Here is a 9,662-nt window from a genome sequence, read left to right as displayed (position 1 = left end):
CATATTAGGACGAATCGACCGTCCGGCGTTTCCGAGTTCTCAATGGTGGTTTGGCATAAATGGGCTAATGAATTCAACTCTTACATTGACCATATTGGTTCTGACCGTACATCTATTCCCACACTCTTTTACTGCTTGAACCCTCTGTTTATTAGGCCACTTCATTTGATATTTGATGTCGCGAATCACTTTATAATGCTATCGCTTCTGTTGTTATGTAGACACATATTCGCCACCAACCATAAATACGAATGCACAGCTTAAGTAGATCATTTCGTCGAAAGAGAATTCTCTTAGCTGAATTACGTATATTTCTATTCTAGCTCCACGATTTTGGAATTATCTACATCAAAACATGTTGTTTGCGGAAATAGCTTATGCATTATTTAAAATGGTCTGGCATATCTGCTTGACACAGTACTAAACACAACACGTTTTCTGACTGATTATGGAGAGATGGGACATTTTGTCGGTTATCGTGACAATAGAACATTACCAAATATCTAATGCAAAAACACTTGTACCGATATTCACGGAACCTAGAATCCTCATAGTAAAATTTCACCTTCCTTATCCCTCGTTCGACTTCGTCTACTTGTTCGACATATGCATACATATAATCCAAATGATTCTCGTTGTGATGATTTAAGGAACCGTTGTACACAACTTGAAACATTCAACCTCTTGTTTACGAGATTAACACCATCAATCATAATATCTATTTATTTGATCATTCGCAAGCAATATAAGCATCAAGCTACGTCACCTGTAATGTCGGGCACAAGCAAATGTCATTTGTCCAGCTAGTTACTTTTCTCTAGTCTACAAGGGTTGTGTGTATTATAACCTCGAAATGTGGTCGTCTCTCCAGACTTTATAATGAGTTAATGTTGGAGCCATTTGAGTGTAACGCGGAGTCGCGGTTGACTATGGTCACCATTACAAGAAGTCTACGTGTCAGTTAAACGATAAGATCCCCGTAGGCCAAATATCGGAAGGCAATTGATGGCAGTAGTAAGTTATCATACGAAAGAGTTTAACTACAACCTTGTGACCATTATTTCTTCGCACTATGGAATCGGAGATGTTGTTCCTCACATTTGCTCACATGGTTCTCAGAAGGCTATTGCACATGCATCCACAACACTATCCAAATCCGACAAATATCCAGTTAAATAGAGAAATGAGCTCTGTTAATTATCTCTGCAGTCAAAATATTTCACACGGTGATATATGCACGAAACCCAACTAACTTACCAGACCGAGAGCTATGTCGATGCGAACTAAGTTCGGCGTATTAAGTAGTCGAGTTAGCAGGTCAAGAACTACGAGCATAATAGAGGGCAAAAAAATGTCCACAAAGCTACATTACAGTACATCCGTAGACGTGAAACGTCAATGTTCGCCAAATAATGCACATCATACGAAAACTCCCAGAATACCAATTTCATGAGTTCATATGCATATATTTAGTTAAGAGCACACAACAATTATAAGCACATGAAATTCCTCGATTAGTATCGACAATATTTCCTTCCACGTTTCGATTCACTGATACATTGAACCATTCCATTTTCCCCATAAACACACTTTTGAATGGAGGAAATCCTTCTCAATCCGGATTTCATGAAGTCATCAATGCAGGCACCATGTCCAACAGCAGTGTTCGCACCAGAGTAGTTGACGTCTCTGTGATGAACAAATATGGAATGGAAAATGACAGAAACGTTTCAACATCCATCTTAAGTGTGAACTTACAAGCAAATTAGAACGTGCATGAAACAGGCAAAACGCAGACATTAACCATAATCATAAAAATGAATCGATCTTCAAACCTACTCATATATACGCCAGTATGGAGGCTGTCCCGTCGAATTATGTATCAAAGGTACACAAACAGATCCAGGTATCCATGGTGGTGAGAGTGAGCCAACGCTCTTGTACACTTCAATATATGAACCACTCTTATACTTTCCATCGTACAATCGTAGACAATACTTGCATGAATCTGATTTGGTTATGACTAATTGATTTATCAATGTGTATGACAATAAAGCAATGAGAAACATCGAATTAGCTGACATTGCTTTTTCGTTTTGTTCTTGAGATGAATTAGTCGATTGACGCATTTATATAGTTTTCAGTAGATGTGAGATTTCAATAAATCGCTTAATCCACAGTGGATATGTGATTGTCATGATTTGTGCGGAATTATCAGCGTCAACAATTCAGAAGAGAATGAAATGATCATTGTGATAGGTGACACCGTTAATTCCCATGTTACGTGACTATGTTTGCATTGTTGATCACGCAGCTTGATTAAGTAGTTTGAGGATCAGCATCACGTCAATTGAAATTCTGGTTTCGTGCACACTGTTTGCGATGTCCACGGATGATGTTTGTGTGAATTGTTGAATGAGTGATGAGTGAATGCATCTCCAAATTCTACATTGTCTAAAACAATATAGCAGTGTCAGAATAGAGCTGTTTTATGAAATTGCGATTACACAAATACGTTTCGATATAGAATGGATAATGTATTAGTGTATTTTCTTTAACATGTAATCAGAGATTTCGGAATTAACAGTAGTAATATTCTTAGAAGAATGAATAGTTATTTCATGGATGTTGTGTAGAACACTTGATTGCTGTCACGTGACCACATTTGTATTGTTAAGAATTAGTTGTCACCGCGTATTCTCATATAGTTATTCCTATATTAGGACTGCAAATGTACGTGAACACTAGTGTCTATTATTTTTAATTTAGGCGTCTGATATCTTCGTTAATGTTCAACGTTCATTACGTGATGTGATGAATTTTTTGACAGTTAGCATGACAGTGATGATAAAAGTGTTTCATCAATTAATCTGGTTTAACGGATGAACTCTTGATTACAATATTCATTTCTACGCGACAGCTTTTCGGTATTCGGATGAACCGAATATTCTGTGTTTATAGCAAATACCATGAACATTTTTCATGAAGTTTAGCCCAGGAAAGACTTCAAGTGAATGAGACATTACAGACATTGCAGAATAAGATAAATGCATGTGTATTAAAGTAATTCCATACCAGATATCTGTGTTTGGAATTGCATGTATGCTGATAGCTTTATGAATTGTGAAATTGGCCGTATGAATGAGTGGTTTAGATGTTCGGGTATATGTGTGCCGATATGTGAAAAAGAAATGGAATTAAATGTGGGTAACCAAACGAATGGTCGAAGTGTTATCAAAACTCAGACTCGAACATATATTATATGATGCTGTATCCAGTAGTGTTATGTAGGCGTATCATATATATATATATATATATATATATATATATAATATTGTTGGAAATAGATAATTATGTGAATGTTGAACAGATTAAATGTGAATGTTGAACAGATGAATTGAATGAGCAACCGTTTGAGAAACATGCTGTAATCATCTGCATTGGATGAATATGACGAATATGCAACATAATTTAATGATTATCACGAGTCAATTTGTCGACCGATTTCGTCAATAGTTTCATCAATTTTATCAGTCATATTACATGATTAACAAGTCATGACAATGCTTTGTGACGATATTCTGAAACCATTTCAATAGTAGGTCTCGGAGTTTTGATAGAGAATGTTTGTTTAGCCAAACACAACCTGGTTGTATACCTATAATAGTAGTGTAGTATGACCGTTGAACATTTATGGAGATATAGTACATCACATCATAGTACTGTTTTTCTGTAGTCAGTCCGTCATGAAATACTAAATACAACAAATGCAGTATGAAACCCAAATAATGTCTTCCTTCACTCCCTTGCTTCTTACTGATTTTATCAGGCATGCAGAATAGAAACCGATGTCTTCTGAAACGATCTCATTTCATTGTACTCTACAGACAGTCCTCACCGTAGACAAAGAGCCTTCGTGTGATAGTGTGGTTTGTTGTGTAATTTTGTGCTTAGCTACCGCGTACATCCCAATTATCCGTGGTTGCGATAACGAACGTCAGGTTGTTTAGTAACTGTGAATTAAGCGTTCTGATTGTTTTATGTTAGATTTGTTTAATGAAGTCGATCATAATGATCGAAACAACTTCTTGATGTTCACTCAAATAGGTAAATGACTTTACAGTATACAGTATACAGTGAGAGGAACATGACAAGAGCTCTCCGTGTTAATAAATGCAAAACAATGAAAGAGCAAACAGATATTCCAATGTTGTTGTATCTTGATTTGCTTGGTACAAACCATAACGCCAAAATCCAACTAATGAATCTCGAAGTTAATTGTATAAAATATGCTAATTTATGCATGATCGGTTCATTCAAATTCGATGCATTTCACTCGATCAGACGAATTCAATTTCACCTAGCAATTTCAACCGCTACAATACTACTTGGACTACTTAACCATCGACAAGAAGTGAAACTTCCGAAACACCGAAACTGATTTACTTCAGTTATTTGAAAGTATGAATGAGCAGAAATTAATATGTGTACATAATACATGAATGAAAAAAGTATTAAATAACACAATTAAATCATTTTCAAAATGTAAGCAAAACATGTTACACTGACAGTTTAGAAACCATCCATCAACTCCAATCTTAATATATCGAAACATAAAACAGTGACCTGAGCGTCATAGCACACATTTCAACACTAAATAGTGAGCTCAAAATAACTCAGATCTTATCTGAAATGGAACATATATCGAAAGCACTATAAGACGCCTATAATTTAAAATATAATAGACACTAGTGTTCACGTACATTTGCAGTCCTAATATAGGAATAACTATATGAGAATACGCGGTGACAACTAATTCTTAACAATACAAATGTGGTCACGTGACAGCAATCGAGTGTTCTACACAACATCCATGAAATAACTATTCATTCTTCTAAGAATATTACTACTGTTAATTCCGAAATCTCTGATTACATGTTAAAGAAAATACACTAATACATTATCCATTCTATATCGAAACGTATTTGTGTAATCGCAATTTCATAAAACAGCTCTATTCTGACACTGCTATATTGTTTTAGACAATGTAGAATTTGGAGATGCATTCACTCATCACTCATTCAACAATTCACACAAACATCATCCGTGGACATCGCAAACAGTGTGCACGAAACCAGAATTTCAATTGACGTGATGCTGATCCTCAAACTACTTAATCAAGCTGCGTGATCAACAATGCAAACATAGTCACGTAACATGGGAATTAACGGTGTCACCTATCACAATGATCATTTTATTCTCTTCTGAATTGTTGACGCTGATAATTCCGCACAAATCATGACAATCACATATCCACTGTGGATTAAGCGATTTATTGAAATCTCACATCTACTGAAAACTATATAAATGCGTCAATCGACTAATTCATCTCAAGAACAAAACGAAAAAGCAATGTCAGCTAATTCGATGTTTCTCATTGCTTTATTGTCATACACATTGATAAATCAATTAGTCATAACCAAATCAGATTCATGCAAGTATTGTCTACGATTGTACGATGGAAAGTATAAGAGTGGTTCATATATTGAAGTGTACAAGAGCGTTGGCTCACTCTCACCACCATGGATACCTGGATCTGTTTGTGTACCTTTGATACATAATTCGACGGGACAGCCTCCATACTGGCGTATATATGAGTAGGTTTGAAGATCGATTCATTTTTATGATTATGGTTAATGTCTGCGTTTTGCCTGTTTCATGCACGTTCTAATTTGCTTGTAAGTTCACACTTAAGATGGATGTTGAAACGTTTCTGTCATTTTCCATTCCATATTTGTTCATCACAGAGACGTCAACTACTCTGGTGCGAACACTGCTGTTGGACATGGTGCCTGCATTGATGACTTCATGAAATCCGGATTGAGAAGGATTTCCTCCATTCAAAAGTGTGTTTATGGGGAAAATGGAATGGTTCAATGTATCAGTGAATCGAAACGTGGAAGGAAATATTGTCGATACTAATCGAGGAATTTCATGTGCTTATAATTGTTGTGTGCTGTTAACTAAATATATGCATATGAACTCATGAAATTGGTGATCTGAAATGTTCCATATATTGTGCAGTAGTTGAGGATCACTGACACAGTACGTCGACGCGTGTACTCGAGTAAATATGTGTGGGCTTTTGCTAGGTCTGTAGCTATCAGCTGTTTACTTCATGTTCGAACGAATAACTACATTCGGTGATCAAATACTAGTAAGCTAGGTATTGATGCATACTAGCTCCGCTAACTAGAGTGAGATGTCCAAGCTTAGATTGAGAATTATATTCTGCAGACAGCCAGAAACAAGCGAGATCAAGCGATCTCGAGCGTTCACAACAAACACTCTTCGAATCGTACATAAACAATTGCATATATATATATATATATCGATATTGCCCTGGAAGATTTTAAACATTTAATCAATAAGGATATTTTAGTTAATTAACAATTACACTGTAAAAATATACGTATAGTGTTGGTCCACAAATGGATCCCATAAATTACCACTCATTATTCTTATCGGGTCATAACAACGTTGTTTGGTCGACCATCATGCACATATTTCGTGACCTACTGAAGTGCATTGCACGACTACTTAACACGCTGAACTATGTTCGCCATTACCGTTAAGGCGTCAATTTCAGCCGACATAGCTCGTTTTACTTCTGCTTCGTTGAATACTGTCGCTAATACGGAATCCTCGTTTGTCGTTCGGTTTGAGCTGATCAATCTCGATGATGACTTGATGTTAAGTTTGTTTTACATTGTTCCTGCTCATTCCCTTTCTACACTTCTGTATATTGTTTTATACTACTCATTTACATTCAGTAAGCAGTCGTATTCCTAACAATTTTCAAACTTACATTGTAACGCGAGTTGTTCTGTAATATTCTGAATTGTTCAAATATACTTATAACGTTTATTGTACTTATCATTGTATTTATCATTATAATTACTGTATCTTAATCACTGTAACCGTTATCCACAGTTTTGTGCATTTGTTTAAACGCAACAGTTTCCATATTGCTTTGCCCTCGGTTCGAGTTTCGATTGCTCATAAACTGTTATCCAATTTAGACACAGCTATCGGCTGTCTTTGTACTATCGTATGTTATAATTATTCTTTATGTTACTCCCACAGGAAGCCTTAGTTATTTTCATTCTCAGAGGACGCGTTTAAACGCCTAGACACCTCACAAGTTGAGGTTTGTAACTAAATTTCGTGTATTATTTAATAAAGAACTACTATTGTAGACAAATCGTTGTTTGGGCACTTCGATTTTCCGCGTATCTCAATCGGGGTTACTAGGACGCTTCGATAGCATTAACACTTAGTCTGCTCCAATCTGGTCGTTGACGTATATTTGATAGTAAAACCATAACCAATAAGGATTGTAGACCTTCGCTACAAGTGATCTCTAGGGTGTACATTGAGATCCACCAAATGAGGAGGAAGTCCGTAAGGAACTCCAACTCTTGAAGCGTTACGAATCACCTGGCCCAGATGACTTACTTCCGGCTCTTTTTAAAGATGGTGGTGACTTTTTGACTAAGGAATTGACGACGTTGTTTACAAAGGTTTGGGAACTAGAGAGTGTACCAACGTCATGGAATGAGTCGATAGTTGTCCCTATCTTTAAAAAGGGTTCACGTCGTTCCTGTAACAACTATCGGGGGATAAGTTTACTTCCGATTGCGTCCAAGCTATTGGCTTCCGTCATTCTTCGTAGGTTGTTCAAAACCCGAGAAAGATTGACTCGCGAGGAGCAGGCTGGGTTTCGTTCAGGTCGAGGATGTATTGATCATATCTTCACCCTCCGCCAAATGTTAGAACACCGCCATACTTATCAAAGGCCAACAATCGTAGTGTTTCTTGACATCAGGGCTGTCTTCGATTCGTTGGATAGGACTGTTCTCTGGGATTGTCTATTGAAGAAGGGTGTGCCTGAGAAGTTTATTAACATCCTAAAAGCCCTATATAAAAACACCTCAGGCAGAGTGAGGGCATACAACCACCTCTCTCCATTGTTCCATTCGAGCAGTGGGGTTGGCAATCAGTGTCCGTAGGTATGGTATGTACTTTGCACCTTCGAAGTGCGAAGTACTTCTACAAGACTGGCAGGATTCTAATCCTGTACTCACCCTGGATGGTGAGCAGATAGACGTAGTTGAGAAGTTCGTGTATCTGGGTAGCTGCATAAGTGCTGGTGGGGGTGTGAGTGATGAGATCAATGCACGAATAGTGAAAGCCAGAGCGGCTTATGCCAATCTGGGCCACCTTTGGCGCCTTCGTGATGTTAGTCTGGCTGTAAAGGTCGGATCCACAACGCGTCGGTGAGAGCAGTTTTGCTCTATGCTTGTGAAACCTGGTCTCTCCGAGTTGAGGACGTTAGACGACTCTCTGTGTTCGATCATCGCTGTCTCCGAAGGATTGCTGACATCCAGTGGCAACACCATATTAGTAATGCAGAGGTTCGGCATCGTGTGTTCGGGCACAGAGATGATAATTCAATTGGTGTCACCATCTTGAAACACCGACTTCGGTGGCTTGGACATGTTCTCCGAATGTCGTCCCAGAGAATTCCACGTCGTGCATTATTTGCCGACTCTGCGACTGGTTGAAAGAAGCGGAGAGGTGGTCAGTGCATGACATGGTGTCGTGGTATGAAAGAAAGCTGCAAAGGACTGGCTTCTGTTGGTCCTTCACGACTCCCTGGTTGGGGTCTGAGAGATGGTGCTACACAGTGGCTAGAGACGTTATCAGATATGGCTCAGAATAGAAGCCAGTGGCGATCCTGCTGTAACCTTCTTTTACTTTCTTCATAAAAAGTGGTTGTGTCTCCTTTACCTGAAAGATTTCTTCTGATTGTACCTTTACGTTCCCTCGTTACTACCACACTACCTTACTCCAACCTCTTCGTCATTGTTCTCTTTTCTTTTGCGCTCCTTAGTTTTTTCTACTTCTCTTCGAATTCTCATTGTTTTGTGTGGCGCATATATACTGGCGCTCTCTTGTACCAATATTCATGTGTTCAAATAAAATAAATAAAAACATTGAGATGTTATTCTTCTTGGAACCGAAAATTGATGGAAGTTGCTATCGGTCTGTTAAGAGAGTGAGACGTCGTGTATGATACTGGAATTCTGCGTCTGCTACTTTCTACAGAACACAGGCCGTCGATCAGCATTCTCCAACCCACTCCGTTCTTGGTCTTTCCTTCTAGTTCTATCCAATTGTTGTTCATTTTTCTCATGCCTGCCTCCATTTCTCGGAGTAATGTGTTGTTTGGGTCTAGCACTTTTCCTTTGGTTTTGCGGAATCCAGTCCATTTTATTTACATTTCACTGTTTGTGAAGATCAAATTTAATTATTTTCGGATTTCCAGTGTATACATATCATATATCATATTTATTTGAATTGACAGTGGTTAACAAATCTCGCTTGTACAGTAACCATTATCGTAATAACATCTAGTGAACGAATTTCCATTTGAAATGCTAGATAGTATTCACTCAATATTAGTCAGTAAGTGAATGAACGTCAATGGTCCAACACTAAATTTGAAGTAAAAATCAATCTTTAAAAGAGACGTTTACCAATAATTATGAGACTGTGAATTTTTAAAATAAATGTTGAGCTTAATTATCCACTGACCG

Source organism: Schistosoma haematobium, chromosome 1 (genome assembly GCF_000699445.3).
Source record: "Schistosoma haematobium chromosome 1, whole genome shotgun sequence".
Classification (NCBI taxonomy): domain Eukaryota; kingdom Metazoa; phylum Platyhelminthes; class Trematoda; order Strigeidida; family Schistosomatidae; genus Schistosoma; species Schistosoma haematobium.
Note: the sequence above shows the minus strand (reverse complement) of the source record.